The 18,383-nt window shown below is 45.6% G+C and overlaps 1 protein-coding gene and 1 pseudogene across 1 annotated transcript in view; one reads left to right on the top strand and one right to left on the bottom strand.

Annotated features, from left to right (window-relative positions):
- RNF217 (ring finger protein 217) overlaps positions 1–18,383 on the bottom strand; it is a 368,186-nt gene that overhangs the window by 107,572 nt on the left and 242,231 nt on the right. The window lies entirely within an intron of this gene.
- The window catches only part of LOC144761368 (fidgetin-like protein 1), a 49,123-nt pseudogene continuing 31,116 nt past the window's right edge, over positions 377–18,383 (top strand).

Genomic DNA, 18,383 nt, shown 5'->3' on the forward strand with positions numbered 1-18,383 from the left:
CCGTGGCAGCTATTTATCAAGTTTAGGACTAAAGAGTAGAACCTGGGCTAAGTTTCTGTGATCCATCTATATTGTCATGCTGGGCGACCTATTACCGAGCCCCAATGCCTTCCTTGGAAACATCTGTCCATGCCCTATTATCAACAGGATTAGAGTGTCGACAATGAGGAAATTCTACACGCCCCCACCACTTTTCCCTGTAAGGTGCACGAGCACACCTATGCTACCCCGAGCGCGCAGTGTGTTGTGTGGAGCGCGCACACACTAACTGCTCAGGACACACAGCGATAGACCGTTCTTGCCACTGCTTTTAATATGCGTGTGACGCAAAAACAGCCATTTCCTTGTGTCGGGATCTTGGGCAGAAGAGACCATCATGGAGGAGGACAAGAGTGGCAAGTAAGTATATCTCTTACCCAGCAGCCTGTGGGGTTAAGGAGGGTCAAAAGTTCAGCAGCAAGTGACTCCTGCACTTGCTGCATTCCTTTTGTTAATAAGAGCTTGGCTGCGGTGTAGACTCAGGGGCGTAACACAGGCCCACGCATCCCCCGCAGTGCGGGGGGGCCCTCAAGCTCAAGGGGGCCCCCTCAGCACTGCACTTCGACCTGAGTCCGAAGGGGTCCCTTACACGTACCTGGCAGGAGGGCCCCCTCAATTATCGTTACGCCACTGGGTAGACTGTGTGGCTTTCTTAAAGTATTCATGTATTCAAGATTCTGTAAATTCTTCTTGCACCGATTCTGGGGCACGTAGTACTTTAACTTTTCATTTTTTAAACGTTAAAAGTTGTTTTAAATTCGACTTATATATGGATAATATTGAACCCCCTCAAGCACGAGCACTTTACATACAGTTTAGGACAGGGACTCTTCCAATGAATGCGAGGAAAAATTTGTCGACAAATGTTACTATATCTCCTCTGTGCCCGTCTTGTCATTCTACCCCTAAGACCAAAGAACATTCAATTTTCTTCTGTTCAGCATTTGCAAACTTAAGGAAATCATGGATTATTCCAGCTTGCTGACTGCTTTCTTTCTCACGCCCTTCTGATGCTTTACGCATATTTAGGTCAGACACAACAAGGTGGCTTGTTTATACAATAACAAGATATTTGCTTTATGCCTGGTGGCAGAGATTGAAAGTTGTATTATAACACTGTGATTTTCGGCCTACATAAAAAAGTAGGTCAAGCAGCTGACAAAGTTGTCAGATTGATTTAATATACGTGTCCTTTTAAATGATATCCTTGTTTTTATGGACTTATAAAATTTGAACCCTATCTTAAACAGCTGAGCTTGTCTATGTTTCAAACTATTGTTTTTTAATTATGTTTTAAGAAATTGTTCTTAATGTTTTTATGTAACACTGTATACTTTGAGATTTGTAATGCTGCGTATGATCAAGTTATTGGTCGAACAATAATATATATATAAGTATTCATGTAAGTAGCAGCGCCGTGTAGAAGCACGACAGGCGCTTTGATGGTGTGGCTGTTTAAATTAGAATAGTGATTCTGAAAGCAAATGCCATGCTTATACATAGCGCTGCTATTAACATGAATATTTCAAAAAAAGACACACACGGTGCCCCTCCCAGCCGTCCTCCTATTGACAAAAGGAATGCAACAATTCTAGAAGCACTAAGTGTGATTTAAGAATCACTGATGTAATTCAAAAGGCCACATAATAGCAGCGCCATGTAAAAGCATGACAGGCACTTTCATGGCGTGGCGTTTTAAATTATACTAGTGATTCTGAAAGTACACGTCGTGCTTATAGACTTGTTGCATTCCAGGCATGCCGTCTCGAGGCAACAATAAAAGCAACACTGGTGTTGGTCTGCGCATGTCTCCTTTCCACCCCTGGTGGCCCGTCTCAGCCTTAGTGAAACCAACTTACTCGATTTTCCCAAGTGTTCGGCTTGATTTGCATTTACTCTGCATGAGAATCAGAATGTGCTGAGCTTCTCAACAGGAAGGGGTCTGTGTTTATTTAGCATTGCATTGCTAACTTGAACAGATCCCCGCCCACAGATTAAATGCGCCCCCTTCCATCCACGCTCAATGACATATGATCAGGGCCGGCTTTAGAGTGGTGTCCAGGGCTGGACTGGCCGTAGCAGGCACCGGGCATTTCCCCGTTGGCCCGGAGGGGTGGGGCCGGTTTTGTGCGGGGGGGGGGGGGGGGGGGGGGGGGGGCTGGACTTTTGTCATGGGGGGCCACTTTTGCAGGGAGGCTGCAATTTCGGCCACCTGCAAGAAAAGAGGGAGCAGTGCTTCTCGCTAGCATCCCCGCCCCCACTCCCAGGGCCGGTTGAGCAGCACTGGACTTGGGGGGGGGGGTGTATTTAGAATGAATGTATGGGATTACATTCACATGCTACAGAGTTTTCGGTGTGTCCAGCAGATTTCAGGTAACAATACAAATGTCAATATTACTATGGCGACTAAAGTTCCTGCTGGAGTGGGATCCGACCATAGACTATGCAGATCACAGAAATGACATTTTAGGCGCCTACTAGCTCAGAGGGTTACTGCATTTGTCACAGAGATTCTTTTGTTACTTGCAGTTCATAAATTACAATCCTAATACAGCACAGTGATTTATGAACTGTCATCAAAGAGCAGCCCATAAACATTGTTCTTTTACCCCAGTCTTTCATTATCTATTCCTAATGTTGCTGAAAAGGGTTAGTTTGGGTAGAAATGTAGTCTTATTAGTAAAGCCAACCTCAACCAGTGCTTTAATACAAATGAAATGTATGTGAGAGAGGGGTTATGGAGAGATGATGGGAACTAGTAGCAGGTGGTAGTGAGGGAATCATAGGAGAAGGCGGTCATGGGAGAGAGGGGCTACAAAAACAAATTGTTGCATTGGGTGCCAGCAGCGTTAAAGCCGGCCCTGTATATGACTGAAGATGCTGTGAACAACATGCCAAGCTAATTACTTTACATGACTTTGAATGCCACCACACTTTCTGTATTGAAAGCGACCAGTGCATTTACTTCTATGGGAACCCAATCACCCAGGTAACTGATGAGGAGTCAGGAGCACAACGATGTTGGTGTTCAGTGCCCCAACAGTGGTTGCATGCTCAAGGTGGTCACTCCTTCGACAAACACACGGTCAGCTCTCTTTGTGAGCTCTCTTTTTAATTTTAGCATATGTTCATATTAATAGAGAGTGAGTGCAGACAGCTCATCTGATCACATATGTAAGGAAGCATGTTGGAAGTTATGTTGGTAGTGGGCATGATGGCGGAGTCATACAATCCCATAATCCCCATCGCGGAGGCAGACCGCAGTGATGGCCACAAGGCTGATGGGAATACCAGTTGCATGTGTGTTCTAGCAATGGGCAAAGAGGATGCAGCGACAGTAGGCCCACGCCATGCAAACATAAGATATAAAAGGTCCTAGAATTTAGAATAGATGTGAGTGGCTATTTTAAAAAGGTATTGAACAGAATTACATTAGCAGGACTCTTCAAAAAGGGCAGTAGTCCAGGAAGAGCGCCAGGATACTTTAAAATGTTTGTAGCTCAAGCACAACAGATTTGGAACATGATTTAATGGTGAAGAGCAGTAACATGATTTAATGGTGAAATGCTGAGCGTCCCTTTTCTGTGGGCTACATTCAGATCTCTGAAGCGTGATGCATTGACTAAGTGGGTTCAGTTTATTAATAAAATTTACAAGCTATGGTCTTTTTATCATAATGTCTTTGCTCACAAAATAGAATAATGCCCACAGTGAAATGCATTTTCTCTTGACCCCATTAATAGCGGTTACATGATTACTGTTTACTGAGCGGTGTTGATTGGACCCATCTCAAGACATTAATTTTAATGACTTCAGAGGGATAAAAGGAGGATGTGTCTGTTTGCAATGAGAGTACACCTTTGGTGCCTTAAGATATAGGTGTGCTTTTAACACGACACCTTAGTCAGGGGTAAATCTAGAATGCCTCACAAAAAGACCCACCTATCAGGAAACAAATCCAGCAAAACTAATTTGTTAGTTGGTTGTTAATCTTTCTGCATACATCACACGTTTGGAGTCATATTTGCACTGATATTTGTCACTGCACCCACACCAGCGGTCGGGTTCTTGGCCCAAATAGCCATGGTTGCAGCGCACAAAGACCTTACACTGCCGCACACACAGGAAAACAATTTAGAGGAAATATTGTCCCACACTACTATCTCAAGTGACACACTAAGTAATGGGTGGCCTGGATTTCTTGTTTGGGGCCGTCTGATGTGCACACATGCCTGCTGTTGGGTTTTGAGGGACATCGCCCACTCAGCACAAAGGTAGAAGAATTGCAAGGTGACCTTATCCATTCAAATGATCACATTTGACAGCTCTATAAGTGATTTACCGACTCACAGTTCCCTTCAAACATATGTTGTAGTGTTACTAACTGGACTGAGGCCACTGCAGGTTACCCTTGGCAATGACAAGGAGGCCAGGGGAACCCTGGAGCAAAAGTGACCCAATGCAGAGCATTCTCCATTGCCCCGGGATATGCTCTGTGCCTAAAGTCCACCCATAGAACTTTCAGACTAACCCTGAGTCCAGTCACAGTTAAGGAAGGTCTTTGGCATCTAGAAACTCCCAGAGAAGAATATTCAGGAGAGAAGCATACTCTGGGTGCAGAAAACAGCATTTCTGTCTCTATGAACTCTTTAGCCGACTGCACACTCAAACAGAACCCTGCCTCATCAGACAGACACTAGGCATGCCGACCAATTCACCCAGTCAATCACACACTTGGATCATGCACAGTTATCATTAGGCAATCTACCAGGCCACCTCCTATTGATAGGGGACCCTAATGGTTATACCACCGTTTTAGGCTATTAAAGTCTCAGTATCCTAGAGGAGGGACCAACAATCAGTAGCACACTTTCTCCCCATTCTTAATAGTAAAGCAAAACTTTGACTAGGTTCAGGATAGATTCAGGCATTCAATTAGTAAAGGGAGATCCTTTCAAGGTTCTGGAATTGCTTAAAAATTCTACTAGGGACATACTTTTGCTGACATCTACTTGTCCTTTAAAAAGTCCACTTGCCCCACAAACTCCCTAAGTCAAGTAGATAGACCGGCACAGAGTACCTGTACTGTGACTAGAGCACCATAGCCCTATGTGCAGAGTTAGGTTATGCAACCATTGTATGTAAACTTGTTGCATTTACTATGTGAACACAAGCAGATGATGGACGGAGAACTGAAAAGTTTCAGACACTCACCCACAGTCACAGATCTGGGTTAAATCCATCATCATTCTTTAGCTCACTTCGCCACCTCAGTTCAGACCCAGGTATATGCAAATCAGTCTTGACCATGTGCCTCATGGGAACAGTCCAGCCCGAACTGCCAAGCCAGGTCTTACCTGAACTGGAAACAGACATCCTGGGACCAGTTTCTGGGATGGGTATGCCCAGACGTGGGTCCTGTGCTCTCCATGCCACTGGGGTCAAGCTATCCTGGCTGAAGAGGGCTGAAAGCCCGAACCTGTTCCTAGGATGCTTGATTCCAGTCCAGGGAGGACCTGGCCTGGCAGTTCGGGCCTGACTGTTCTCATTGGGCGCAGGGTCAAGACTGATTAGCATATAGATGGGCCAAACTAAAATGGCATGGTGAGCAAAAAAACCGATGGATTTAGGCCCAGATCTATGTACTGGGGTGAATGTATGACATTGTTTTGCATTGTGTCCATCAATTGTTCTTTTTGAATTTACTATGTGTACAGCAGGTGATCAGCAGTGAGACTGTACACAGCACATAACATTCAGCCAGTTCACTTGTGACAGATTTTCCTATGTACTGAAACAGCTCCTAAAGACAGAGTGCTAACTTGGAATTGTCGCAGTACTCTGTATGCGTCTAGCAATATGCCTGCTTCAATTGCATTATCGATCCCAAGACCAGCTGATAATTAGTGACCAAACTACAAAAAAATCTCACATTCCATGTTTTGGCAAATATATCCTTTGGTGATAATGGCTACATTTTGTGGTCTTTTATTGGGACAGTACAGGCACTAAGTAGAGTTGCTGTGATTTAATGGGGGAAGAATCCCCACTGCTTAGATGGATCATTGTACTACTTCTCAGCAGAATGTAGTTATTGTTTTGGAAATTGCAGGTACTGCTAGGATTGGCTACAGCAGTCATTTTAAGGAGATAATTCAGGTACTACTTCGTTTCATTTAAGTAACCATTCGTTGAATGGGATCCCCTTTAATATGCGTGGGGAGGTGTGAGAGTTTTTTATGGTGTACCCAAGCATCAGAGCATACTTGTCTCATATAAAGGACACATACAGCAGCACAAGATACTGACACACACACAGCTCACAATAGGGAAGTACAGCGCGCACACACACACAACATAACATACCTATACTTATGAGGACCGGCCATTGGCCGTAATGAAGTGTGTAATTACTATTCCAAATCCAAGCGATTTGATAGTAGGGTAGGTTATAAAGTGCACTGAAGCAAGTCTAACTGCACTTTTAGTTTTTCTGATACACTCGCTCAAAAGTATCTAAACACACGACTGGGACCGGTCCTCACAAAAATACGGTTTGTCTGGGTCTGTCAAGTCTAACCCTCACTATGAGGACCGAGCCAGTCCCCACAGTGTGACCTCCCCCCCCCCACACACACATACTTAATTTGCAGAAAAAAAGTGCCACTTCCCAGAAAGTATACTCAGCAGCTCGCAGCTAGCGCCACTGAATGTCAGCCTGCCAAATACCACGCAGCATATTCTTGATTCTACCTCATGCCCTTAGATATCACCACTAGACACTCCTCTTCCTCCTTGTGTGCGGTTTTGTTTTGCTTTTCTGCTCTTTCTGGGGGCCAGAGTCTGAAGGGGAAAAATAGAAGTCAGTCCCCAAAAATAAGTGTTTGTGAGCTCCACCTGGAACCAACAGCTCAACTGAAACACTGCACGCATCCCTCACACTCACATGGCCACAACATGCCTCCTGCACATACAGAACAGGTATATTGATGGCAGCAACAGGGAGCAAACCTCTCATGGGAAGGGAGTGCCTGAAGGGTAGGGAAGAAGAGGAAAGGTGAAGTGACGGCAACTGTATGAAAGCGATAGATGCTTTGGATGGGAGTCTAGAGAGAGATACAGCAGGCCCTCTGCACATCCTGCCTGAGTCACACATAACAGGGTGCCCTTTTGTTGAGTGACAGGAGAGCTCAAAATACTCTCAAGTACTCTAACATGGGCAGAAGCAATCTGCCCAAAGGAAACCTGCTGATGCTTCAGGTACCAACATCTAGAACTCTGATATCAGCTGCAGATCTGAAGATACAATTACCTTTCTTTTCCACTATGCCACTGAGGCCTTAATTTACCCCTGCTACGCCATTTCCCTTAACACCTGCATAAATCTGAAGGGAGGGACAGAAACATCTCCAATACAACAAAACACATCACCATGATAATCCGCCATCTTTCACCTCAGTGACTGGAGGTGGCGTTGTAAAGCTCTATTGTCAGTTTTCAATCCCCCGTACCTACGACAATTTATTCATAAGAAACTGAAGCACAGAGATCTGCCATAGCCCAACCTCTGCAGAATGTCAGCCCAACACATAGAACTAACTTACCTTGAGGCAGTGATAATAAACCCGATTCTCATAATAAACATTCATCACCATTAACAACTGGAGCATGAAGCAATGTATACACAGCTGTTCTAAGTGTAGAAGCCCTCAAGCGAAGCCCACGGTTTTTACTGCTATCAGAGGTAAAGGTAATAAGATGGCGAAGCAGCAACCTACCTTCAAACAGTTCACACCTTTACCAAGAAGTGCTTTGGGGGTGGACAGGTAAAAGGACACTTGCCTGGGAAGTTAGCTGGGACCAGTGGTGCAGAATCTGAGTCCTGATAAAATAATAAAGGGTTAAAACTGGATGACTGAAACCAGGCCCTTGAACCAGAGAAAAGGTGGAGTCTGGGTAAGAGGTCTGGATTACCCCCCAATAAAGGAAAAAATGTATAATATTCCTTTAAATTGGTGGTATACATGTTGTACACAGATTGGTGCCGCAGATGCATTAACCCACATAGTTGTTCTGGGTAATTTCTGCCAGTGTCTGAAGCACTGTGTACACATACATGCCTCTACTGCTGTGCTCCTCACTAACAAATTGGGGAAGAATACACGTCTGCACATTGTGTTAATTTTTAGCCTTGTGTAAAATAATCGGTCACATTAATCTAAGACATACAGCGAGCATGCATTGCAGACTGTGCAATGAAAGACATCATTACAAATCAAGTGCCTGGTTACAATTCAGAGTCGGAGCAGGCACTGCACGCCAAAGACTGCCTGCATGAGTTTGCAGATACTTCGTTCTCACTGCAGTCGACTGAAAGGGGCCTAAAAGTATTTGGGTGAACTGCACTGCAGCTTTGCACTGAAATAAATAAGGGTTATGTGGTCTATGAAAGGCAGGATTAACAAAATGCGTTTCAATACAGTTGTTGATGGCACAGTCTTGTGGATTCTGGATGCTGAATGTAGGAGCTTTCAGCACCAAATCCAACACAGAAGAGAGAGGAGGCGGTAAGGAACAGTACGTCCTCCTGAATGTAGACTGTAAACACAAGAAAGTTTGGTTACTGTATGACACAATTCGTGTTTTTGCCTTAGAATCAACCACCAGTGCGTCGTAAGTAGACTTTCACAGGAAACATATGCGAGTACTGAAGGGAGAGAACTCAGGGGCAGAACCCAGGGGCGGGGAACAAGACGGAGGGTTCTGCTTATGGAATGGGATGCCTCACACACAATATTGTGTCATGCTTCATCATCGGCAAGCTCTCCCCAACCTGGAAAGATAGTACCCCCAGGGTGGACTCAACCGCCTGTTGGACTCGGTGCAAGAGGGAGTTCTTGTATAAAACTACTGGACAGTGAGGAGATCCAAGTCGGTGAAATAAAAATACCTTAATGAATCCCAGCTATTTGCCTTTATTCATGGGTACATTTAGGTACAGGTAAAAATTGTGAGGCGGAAATGTGAGAGCAGTGACTTACACCACCATACAACTTAGGCCAACATGTTTATGCCCATCATCAAAGCCCATATGGGTATGGGGCATTCCTGAGGACCAGGGATCCCTAACTTATTCAATAGGGCCTATTTGCCTCGAATACAATGTGTTAAACAAAAAAGTGAGAAAGGTTTTCTAACAAAAAAAAAAAAACTCAGGTGAGTCCTACCGGAGTAGAGCACATGAATAATCACCCTCGATTATAGGGGATACTGGCTACCTGGACAGAGAGGGGGCGGTGTCCTTTGTAGTCACAATTTCATCAAAAGGTCCACCGTACTGGCAAACCTGATCGGTGCCCGCTCTGTGCTGCTGGTACTGTACTGTCAGATTCAGTGTTAACACGTTTTCGAACCAAGGTATGACCTGCAGAACGGGTATATAAGTCTTTAGGGGAGCATTAATCCTGTTCTGCTCATTAACTCTTGCTGTATTAATAAGTTCAAAGCTTGATTGCGATGGGTTCGCAGGCACCAAGAAAAAGGTTGGTAAGCGCGCATGCCTGGTACAGGATTGCAGAATTGCTTTTCAGAGATTGTGGCAGAAGGGTGTGATACCTATATGCTAAGGTTGTTTTAATCATACAAGGGAACCCGATGAGTAGCTAATGACCCCGGGTGTCAATTATAACATGAAACAATGGTCCTTAGAAAAACAGTTTATACAGTAGTAAATGAAATATAGACCCAGATCGGCGCTATATTTTATGCAATGTCCAGCCGGACAGCAATTTTTAATAAATTGAATAGAGTTTAAGTACATATAAATGTGAGGACAACAAAATAGAGCGGGACACAATCCTGCATCCAGTACATATAACAGGAAATCGTGCATAGGAAACCACTGCGGACCCCTGCCAGCGTCTCCATAGAGGGACCAGGCCAAGACACAGATATTTACCCGACGCCCGTGCTATCTATCAATTGTTGCACCAACGAAGGCGTAATCTCCCCGCCGCGTTGTAATTTCGGCTTCACGGCGCAATTGCCGTGTTAAGACGTTATCCATTCGTCCCTCAACCTCCAGACTCTGCGATTTCTCAGATTGCACAGAGGCCTTGTGTTATCATTCAGGCAATTAATTTCTTAGACCTGATGATGATCCCACTATTTCTTTTGTATGGGATCGAAACGTCATCGACAACTTAATAGTACCACACTTAACAAATGTGTAAAAGTTGTGTTCACTATTCTTGGATTGCTTGTTCATCCTTTGATTCAATTAAGCTTCCAAATTCTAGTTTTTACCTGGAATTTTTATGTCTATTGTTTTTTGTTTCCTGTTATGTGTACTGGATGCAGGATTGTGTCCCGCTCTATTTTGTTGTCCTCACATTTATATGTACTTAAACTCTATTCAATTTATTAAAAATTGCTGTCCGGCTGAACATTGCATAAAATATAGCGCCAAACTGGGTCTATATTTCATTTACTACTGTATAAACGGTTTTTCTAAGGACCATTGTTTCATGTTATAACCTATATGCTAAGGAGCACAGCGGCCACAAACATTGGCAGCATGTGCATTAACCCACCATGCTAACTAGTAGATTATTTGATCAGTTTACCATGTTTCTGCAGGTACCATGTGCACACCAACTTCAGAATATTTTTTGAGTTGTTATGGGGGTCCTCCGGTTCACTAGTAGTTAACGAGAAACGCAGGCGCGTATTAATTTTCACTTCAAGCATGCAAGAGTAATGTGGGGTTCGTGAAAAAGAGGGGAAATTTGCCTATATCAGAGTAACACCCTGGATTTCTACAGCTATTATCTGCGCGCCGTACATTGGCAAAGATAAGTTACAGCTTCGACCAATGGTTCTTAAACTTTTTACTTCCGTGGACACCCACCTAATCATTACTGAAACCCATGGACAACAATTAAATCATTATTGGAACCTGGGGACCACAACGGAGTCATCAATGGAAGCCTGAAACCCAACCTAAGCGTTTTTGATTATTTGAACCACAAAAAATACAGAAGCATGCATTCATCGTACAAATACACAAATAAGGAAATCTTTTATTTAATTCAGAAACAAATATAAAACAAATCCAAATTTTAATTTTAAGCGAAGAATGGAGCTTTTTTTATTTTATGGAGTCAACGCATCGTTTAGGATATATTCCATTTGATGCACTTCCACTGCTCCCAAGAATCATTCTGAGCATACTAACTTCATTTTTAGACTACAATTTCTAACTCCTTCACAGTTACAGAAAGTTTAAAAACGTACGTTTTACATTTCGTTTTTTATTTATATATACTTTATTCATCTGTTTATATTATTTAAATATGTAAGCAGTCTAGGACTTCCTGAGTAGGCTGCACTCAACTCCGATGGCCACCCCACCACAGGTTAAGAACGACTGGCTTAGACAATCTGCTCCTTCATAGCCTGTCCTTGCAGGCACAGTTCCCTCAAACTTGAGATAGTGTGGTACACAGTGAGAACCATGTTAGATTGAGGGGGGTCCGAGAACGTACAGACAGGGTAGCAGCAAATGCCTTAACTCGTTGAGCTATGTATCTAGATCATGTGCTCAGTTTCTTCTTTCCTCTAGGTGCATTGCCTTAAAAGTTGAACGTTTTGGGATTACCTTGGAGGTTCCAGTAGGCATCAGTATAAAAGATGTTGGAGGAGGAGGTCACAGACTTCCACTACTATTTCAGAGATGCATTTGCAGGGCCCCGGCATTGGACTATGAGAAGTTACAAAGCCTGATATTTCTGCAGGAAGTGCATTCACAGACTTTGCAACCTAAGAAGCTTACACAATGTACTCTCAATCACTCACAAGCTTGTCTGGCCTATCTCTGGAAACAGTCCTTTGACTCTGCACCAAACTCACATCTCCTGAGCACGACCGGTCACTTAGGATTCCTTCCATTAGCAGAAGCCAGTGCATGGCTTCTATGGCGGATAGAAAATGAAAGTGTGCAAGAAGCAAGTGGGCAGGCGACTGCGAACGAATTCTGAGAGGTGTACGGAATGGTGCAGTGAACATCGCAGTTGCTGTGACCCCGGGAGCTATCTTGCTTTGGAGTGACAGCGGTCAGTGTGGGCCCACCAAAAAAAGAAAACAACCTCCAGCATCTCTCAGGGGAGAACAGTGAGCTCAGGGAAGGGGACTCAAGAAGTTGCTAAAGGGAGCCCAGTGGGATGTACCGACTCAATGCAGGGAGCTAAACAAGTAGGAAGTACCCCTCCAAACCCAGCTCTCATCATGGAATGCTGGAAGTGTGTTGTATGGAGCTACTCTATTGTTTGCAGCTTTCTAGTGCCCTTGGGGCCAGAGCAGTGGTGGCAGCTACTGAACAGGGGTGGTAGGATGGGGAGGAGGGGAGTAATTGGGAATAAAACACACCTGCAGGCCAGCCGCTGCCTCTCGGTTCCCTTCGGCTCTTCGGTCGACTCAGCAGGAAGTAGGAACCAGGAAGCACACAGGCCCCCAGACTCCCCAAGCAAAACACAACACTGCATTACTGCAGTGTTGTGATTGGTCTGAGTGCCTTGGTTCGGTGCTCAGAGAGGGACTGCAAGGCTGTGCATGTTCTCCACCCAGGCTGTCCAAATAAGCTGTCGGAGAACATTCAAAGTGAGCATGACTGTTTGTCTGGTCCAAAATGTAAGGCCAAACTGTCATGCGCACTTAGAGTGTGCTCAGCACTCCTCCCCTTGGCCCCCTGATCTGGCCAGCATAGCCCAGCCCAGCCGAGCCCTGCATCTTCACAGGAACGGAAAAATAGAATGATAATAACATTGTGTTATTTTCGTTATATTTTTCCTTTTTAAACTGCTCGCAGAGCAGTGGGGCGATGTTCCTCCGCCTTAGCGGAAGAGCCACTGCTGGCCCAGAGTGACTCAAGCTCTTTGCAGGTGCACGGCAGGCCTCCTTCTCTGGAAAAGCAAATCTAGCTTTCCATTGGACAAAATAGACATGAAAAATTCTTGCCCTCAAGGGAATCAACTTGTCTCAGGTGTTAGGTAATAGAAATCCTTTTTCTCTGTCCCTTACCTTTCGATGTCATTTCATGTACGCAGGCCATTGGGTTCTCCTGCACTGCCAGAAGTGAGTCTGGAAAATACAACCTACCTTTTATCCTGTTTGCTTTCTAAACCAGGCATAGCCAATAGGTTTGTCCCTGATGCTAACCCTATGCCTCCCATGGACTTTGGTTGGGGTTGGCCAGAGGGCCTGGCCATTGGCTAGGCCCTCCAAATAACTCCCCCATGGGGTTTTGAGCCTGGCCCTGCGTCCAGGCACTGCCTGCAACCCTCTACTGCGCAAGGTCAAATGGTATGCTCAGTAAGGGAGTTCGGGAAATATGATCAAAAACCTCAGAAAAAAAACCAAAAGGTCATAGTTAAGGTAATAATATCTTACTTTGCTTTAGAAAAAAAAGAAATTCACCGAAAAAACAAAGGTTAAAGTGACATTATAGTTAGGTTTGGAAATATTATCTTACATTATGTTACAAACAACCCAAAATTCACTGAAACAAACCAACGGTTAAAGTTAGGCAAGGTACAACGAATTTAGGTTACATTGATAAAAAACATTAACATTGACTGAAAAAAACATATTAAAGTGATGCTATAGTTACAAATTGTAATAAGATGAAAAATGAGTGTCTTTTTAAAAAAAACACAAATTCACCAGTTATTTTTTATTGAGCTACCTATAACGTGAAGCCCTGCCATATACTGCCTCAGAGCTCACATATGACATTACTCATGACATGTTCAACAACATCATTGATGGCATCTCAAATGACATAATTGATGGCATCATCCATGCTAGTGCGGTTCAATTTAATCGACATACCAGTACAGTTCTTCAAGGAGAGGCCACTCCCTCAAGACACCCAGGCCCCAATAGGAGGTCAAACCCCAACAATGAACAGACAATCACTGAGAGTTCAATCCCTCCAGACACCAAGACCAATTACATGGCTACGCTGCTAATACACACAGCCATCGCCTTGTGCACAGCTCTTCACGTACAGCCCACTCCCTCCAGACAAACAAGCCCAATAGGAGGTCAAACCCCAACAATGAACAGCCAATCACAGAGTTCAATCCTTCCAGACACCAAGACCAATTACATAGCTACGCTGCTACTACACACAGCCATCGCCTTGTGCACAGCTCTTCACGTACAGCCCACTCCCTCCAGACAAACAAGCCCAATAGGAGGTCAAACCCCAACAATGAACAGCCAATCACAGAGTTCAATCCTTCCAGATACCAAGAACAATGACATGGCTATGCTGCTACTACACACAGCCATCGCCTTGTGCACAACTCTTCACGTACAGCTCACTGCCTCCGGACAAACAAGACCCCTTGGGTGGCAAAGCCCCTACGCTGCACAGCCTTTATACCCTGTGCACAAATCTTTACAGAGCGTGCACTATTTCACCAACCAAACCCCGTTAGCCTTTACGCGGTGCAGAGGTCTTAACAGAGACTCGGCTCCTTCCAGACACTCAAGCCTCTTTAATGGCCAAGCTTCCTCCAACCAATGACACGTATTAGCCAGATAAAAGGCCTCAAACATGTGCTGTAAATAGAGCTTACTAAAATCCATTTCAGTGCGATAAATGTATAGCAAACTCTCCCACACTGAATGAGACCATCAGTGATGTCATCAATGCCATTTAAAATATCATCAGTGATTTCATCTGTTTGAGGTTCCAGTCTGGGAGATGTGAAGCAGGTCTCCCTGTCCGAGACTTTGGCCTGTAAGAACTTTCACCTTAAGGGATCACAGCACTATCCGTTTACTTCAGCCTGTGAACTCTGTGCCACCTCAGGCATAGCTTCGGGGTCACGTGCCTAAGAGTGTGACGTCTCTGTAATCTGACGTGCTGTCGCGCGTCAGAAGCCTGAGCCTGGAACCTTCTGCAGCCTGGGCTTCTGTGCAACCTGTGGGCTTTGTTGCTCCACCGCCTAAGCTGTGAATCAGCACGACTTGTTTAACGGTCACCCAAGCGAGAACACTTTCATTTTAGTCACTAAACCTATGACATATCCTAACATTCTTTTCAGCGCAACGAATCTTTCTGCAGCTAAAAGTCTTAAAACAAATATGGATCTTTTTTCTCTCCTTTTCTTTTTCTTCTCTCTTTCCTAGTTCTTTCCTTTCTCTGCCCAAAACTCAAAAATGTCAAATGCTATTTTGTCTTTAGGTACAATTTTTATATTATTGCTTTTTCTTTTCTTGGAATACGTCTATGTTTAATATAGTCTTTTTTTACATTTAATCCATCAAATCATATATTCAGTTTGTCAAAGTACAGCTACTTTCTCTATAACATTGCTATATATTGTACCTATGTTTATAATTCTTTCAATAAAGCTCCCTAAACTAAAAAAAAAAACAAATATGGCTGATTCCAGAAAATGTACCCCAACGAAAGAGCACCATTTCAAAACACCCAAAAACAGAACTTCTATACACGTGGAAATAGTAAACAGTGTCTACACTGGAAAACGTGCACGAGGATCACAAGGGGGGTTTGGGGGGCAGCCGAGCCGCGAGGTCTGCCCCCCGGGCAGATTTGGGAGGGGGAAGGGGGGAGAACAAGCGAACGGCCATTTTGCCGCGTTGGGCTGGCTGGGGTCGGACCAAAAGCAGCCCAAAAGGAGCCCAAAGCCCAAAGCTTAAATAGCGTTCCAGAGTGTTCCCAGCCACCATTTTAGATACTGAGACCTGGTGGCTGGGAACGGGTTTAGTCAGGAGCTTTTTGTCTAGTTTTGTCTTTCTTGTTAAGTTTATTGATTGTTAGTTCTTCGGCGGCTTTCGCTATTTTTAAGGGGCTTGACGAGGGGCGAGTCCTCGATGCACTACACGGCTGGGCGAGGCGGGCGGCCATCGCCTGCGCGCCGCCACAGAAGTTTGCGCTTTCCCAGGTAGGTCTGTGACAGGCGGCGCGGGAAACAAAATAATGTAGGGAGGGCGACGAGGCGCGCTGCAGCGGCGCCCCGCAGTCTTTGGGAATGGAATCGGCGGGGAGGGCGGCGTTTTGGTTCAGAGCCAAAGGACAATTTTGTAATTCTGGTTTTGGGATGGAATTGAAATGACCACACATTGTATGTAAATGGAGCATGCACAATGCGGTTGTAGGCTAATGCACGCATGCATAGTACTCCTCAGGCACTGCCGGCTGAGGCGCGTGTGTCCCGAAATAAAGCAGGGATAGCCGATCTGTCAAGAAAGAGATAACGTTTTGGGTGAGAAACAATTAGGTCTGCTCTGCGCCACTTCTATATGGAGGGCTCAAGTGCATCTTTGCACATTGTCTGCTCTGGAGGACGACGCGAGGTCGGGAGGTGGCTTGAACAGCAGCCCAGTCAGACACCCCAATCATCGTCCATTTTGATGGAAGCCCGCCTGCTTTCTCTTTTCTCCTAAGCCTGAATTTGTGTGACACCACCCATGTCACAGACACCAGTGTCAGTCACAGCCAGTGAAGCCCCCCTTCGTGTGACCACCCTGACTAGTGCAGGGATGTGGGAAACAAAATTCTATTAGGTATTTCTCTTTAGAAACACCACATAACTGTATGAAAACATTAAACACACAGCACAGGCAGGAACACCGGGGGTAAGGGGGGGTAACAGGGAGAGGGTACGAGGAGGTCGGGGGAAAAAAGGGGGGCGGGGAGGGAGGGGGGGCGCGGTTCAGGGTCCCAGTACACCAGCAGTACTTTTCTTTGGCAGGGGGGCGGCCGGCGTGGGGCTCCAGACTTGGTATGGCTTGGGGCGGCCCGGCGGCACCAAGGAGAAGGGAGGGCTGTGCTTCCTGCAGCAGGCCCGGAGTACGCGAGGGTCTCGACGCGGCTGGTTACGAAGGCCCCAGGCGGGCTCGCCAGTCCCACCACCCACAGGGCCCCCAGCGGCTTGGGGAGTAAGAAGGCCCCAGGCGGGCTCGGCAGTCCCTCACACCCACAGGGCCCCCAGCGGCTTGGGGATCGACAGCAGCCATGGAGCAACGGCACAGAGGAATACTTGACTAGTCTTGGTATCAAAGATGAAATTGTGTTTACCAATCAAATCAGCGGGGGACTTGGTGAGGGCGTCGCCTCTTTATAAGACAATGCAGGTGACATTGGGGCTACAATGGTGGAATGCTCGCGTACAAGCTTTACATGCCTTGGGGCCAAGGATATTCAATTCATTGTCCTGTGCTTTCCTTCTACACGAGTACAATGCAGATGACATTGGGGGCTACAATTGTGGAAGGCTCGCATGCAGGCTTTACATGCCTTGAGGCCGAGGATATTCATTTCATTGTCACGGGCTTTTCCTTATACACGCTTAAGCACACTGGTACTATATCTAGCATAGGAGTTCGTCATTACCACATCAGGCTTTCTGGGAACCTCAACGTATGTCGCCAGTGGGGTAAGATGGATGGGCAACCTGCGACAATCAGTCTAACGGGAGGATTGGGTGGTCCTTACGCGGGCAGCAAGGGTAAGGCGCTCTTAGATGGAACGAGGTGGTGGTGTTAGCTGAGACAATATTTTGCATAGTTGTGGGAAGAATGGATGAGGCCTGTGGTTATGCAAAGCTATGGGTGGATGTTGAACTACATTGGACGGGAGGTTGTGGTATATTTCTTTTCCGACACATTAGTTCCAATATATACGAGAATAAGCTAGCGCGAGATTTACAGATGGAGGACGCGGCGTATGGTCAGTGTTCCTTTTTCGACAAGCGGCAGTAAGGGACAGGAAAAGGGGCTTTTTGGGGATCATGAGTACCCCTGAGTGGGTAGCAGTGGGTAGGTTGTTATACAGAGGTTGTGGCTCGCAAGGTCGGGCAGGAGTGTGTGGTAATCGCCGGTGTGAGGTTTGGTCATGCAGCCACGTAGGAGATCTCTATTGCAGGTGGGAAGGGAGACATTGGACGGGGTAAACGGCGACAGTAATGCTATGCCTTTAAAGTGGTCCAAAGTTGTCGCAGTGAAGTTGGGGATATTGGGGCTATTAGCCACGTGCCCGTTGTGTTAGAGGCAAAGTCAGACATGGGACTCCATACCATTATGGCCGACACGTTTGCCGTGCAGTTGGGTCACGTAATCGCAGGAGCGACCATAGCGTAGCTGCACCGCACCAGCGAAGCACTCGACGGTTGAAGCGAGTTTCGTGAGAGGAGGACTGATTCAGGCAACCATGCGTCTGTAAGTTTTCTACCGTGGCTGGGGGTTTTTTGTGGGGTGGTACAGCGCTATGCACGGAACTCGGTCATTATGTTAGTTTATCACGTTATGTT

Source organism: Lissotriton helveticus, chromosome 6 (genome assembly GCF_964261635.1).
Source record: "Lissotriton helveticus chromosome 6, aLisHel1.1, whole genome shotgun sequence".
NCBI lineage: Eukaryota > Metazoa > Chordata > Amphibia > Caudata > Salamandridae > Lissotriton > Lissotriton helveticus.